The sequence below is a fragment of the Pteropus vampyrus genome, unplaced genomic scaffold (assembly GCF_000151845.1).
Source record: "Pteropus vampyrus isolate Shadow unplaced genomic scaffold, Pvam_2.0 Scaffold1000000990, whole genome shotgun sequence".
In the NCBI taxonomy this organism is placed as follows: domain Eukaryota; kingdom Metazoa; phylum Chordata; class Mammalia; order Chiroptera; family Pteropodidae; genus Pteropus; species Pteropus vampyrus.
The window spans coordinates 1-2527 of NW_011915392.1; the positions used below are offsets into that span (position 1 = coordinate 1).

Sequence of the window (2527 nt, forward strand, 5' to 3'; positions counted from 1 at the left end):
TCAACCTTTGCTGGTGTTCATTGTTTTTCTGCATTGATTCAAATTACTACCTGGTGTCACTTGCTTTCAGCCTGAAGAAGCTCCTTTAGTATCTCTCGTGAGGTAGTATTCTAGCAACAATCCCACTTTATACCTGTCAGTATGGCTGTAATAAAAAAGGATAAACAATAACAAAAGTTGGTGAGGATGTGAAAAATTGGAAGCCTCATACCCTGCTGGTGAGAATTTCAATGGTACAGTCATTTTGGAATCAAGTTTTGGCAGTTCCTTACAAGTTTGTTACCATATGGCCCAATAATTGGCCCTCCTAGGTATCTACCTGAGAAAAATGAAAACAGATGTCCACACACAAAAAAACTTTATGTTAATGTTCATAACATTATTTATAATAGCCAAACAACCCAAATGTCAGTCAAATGAAAAATGGACAAAAGGTGCTATATCCATACAATGGAATACGATTTGGCAATAAAAACAAATGAAGTAATGATACATGCTATGACATGGTTGAAACTTGCTAACACTATACTAAGTAAAAGAAACCAGTTATAAAAAAATACACATATTACATGATTCCACGAAAAGTCCAAAGTAGGCAAATCCATATGTAGAGAAAGTATATTAGTGATTCCCGGGGCCTGGGTGGAGATGGGAATTGGGAGTGACTACTAATGAGTACAGAGTTTCTTTGGGGCGGGGGTTGATAAAAATATTCTAATGTTGGATAGTAGTGATGGTTGCACAACTCTGTGAATATACTAAAACCCATTGGATAGTATATTTTATTTTTTTTAATTTTTAATTTTTAATTTATTTTATTTTATTTTTTTAGATGAGGCAACCTTGGTTGACCTCACAGATCACAAGGACCTTGTCAGCTTACAAACCCTTATTTTATATTGTTTATGCCTACAGCACCTGATCTTCCTAGGTGGTCTCCTATCCAAGTACTAACAAGGCCTGATCCTGCTTAGCTTCCAAAATCAAATGGGATGAGGCTTGTTCAGGGTAACATGGCCGTAGACTGGACTGTATATTTTAAATAGGTGAATTTTATGTTATATGATTTGTATCTCAATCAAACTGTTCAAAAAGAAACTTACCCTGTATACTATTTAAAATGTTTGAAAATAAAATGTAATAAAAATCCAACTTGGCAGATGTTTGAATTATATTTCCATGTGATATGAACCAATAGTACTAGGAAAGTGTAAAGAGGACAAGATGCTGGGTTCAGGCTCCACGGATGCTTGAAGTTTGTTTTGTTCTTGAACAGCCCTTAATGATAACATTCCTGGTGTTATCTGGATTAGGGGAATGATTTGTTTATTTTTCTCAATCAGTCAGGAAATAAGAAAGTTAAATTTGCCTGGGGCAGTTTTCTGGCCGCATCTACCCAGCAAGCCTAATACTTTAGTTCAGAGACTAACCTTTATGAAGTACAATGAGGTGGAAAAATAATTAACATTTTGGATAGTTGGCACAACAACAGAGCCCACCTGGTAGTGTGTTTAGTGAGAACCTCTCTGGTGCACTGCACATTTGGGGGTATGTCCATATGTGTTTTTTGGTGTGGCTGATTCATCAGCCATGGCAGACTGGTTCATGGCTGAAAGAACACACAACACTTTTTGACAGGACAGGCTCATTGATCATGTCGCATTCCTAGCAACAGTGTCTTTTCCTCTTGTTCTTCTTTTATGAGCAGATGGTTGTATTGACTTACCATCTATCCCACATGCTTCCTGGGAACCACGTGGCAGGCCCAAGCCAACTGCAGAGGAAGCGTTTAATGTTGGAACTGTGTTGAAGTACCGCTGCTCTTCTGGCTATAAACCTGCTGAAGATAAGCCTTTGACTGTGACTTGTCAGAGAAATTTCAGGTGGACCCCATATGTAAAATGTGAGGGTGAGTTTCTGTTTTAACTACCTTTAATATATTAAATGTCCAACATATGCTAGGATTTTCTGCCTTAAATGAATTTATTTGCATCCTTCAAGACAAATTTAGAATATATAGGTAATTCAACAGAATAATAACTATTATTGCCGGAAGAGACCATAAAGGTCTTGGAGTTTGAGGGGCTGAGAAATTCTGACCATTTCTTATCCCAGTTTAAAATCAAATGACACGTAGACAGAGTAGTTGAACATTATGCAGACTAAGTATTAGCTTCAGTGCTGATAATGGTAGAATGAAAAATACATTTCAACTATTGGCAGAATCAGACCTCAATCAGCCCTTTTCTTCCTAATGTAGACTTTGGGTGCTTGGTAGAAAGAAGCCTGTGAAAAAGACATGAAGTCAACCAGCTATAAAGTGACTTTTGTCTCATGCCTCTTGAGCATGGGACTGTAGGCTGAAAGAGCTAGGTCCTGTGACTGCCTCTAAAAGATAGACCCTCACCCAATATTCTTGGCTCAGTTGGATAGAAAAGAGACTTTCTCCAGTTTCACTAGTGGAAGATGACTCTTCTCCTTCTTCTTCTCCTCCTCCTTCTCCCCCTCCCCCTCCCCTCCCCTCCCA

The 2527-nt window shown here is 38.2% G+C and overlaps 1 pseudogene; it reads right to left on the reverse strand.

The window, feature by feature from the left end:
* Window positions 1–906: 906 nt before the first annotated feature.
* Window positions 907–1025, reverse strand: LOC111735445 (annotated as a pseudogene).
* Window positions 1026–2527: the final 1502 nt, after the last annotated feature.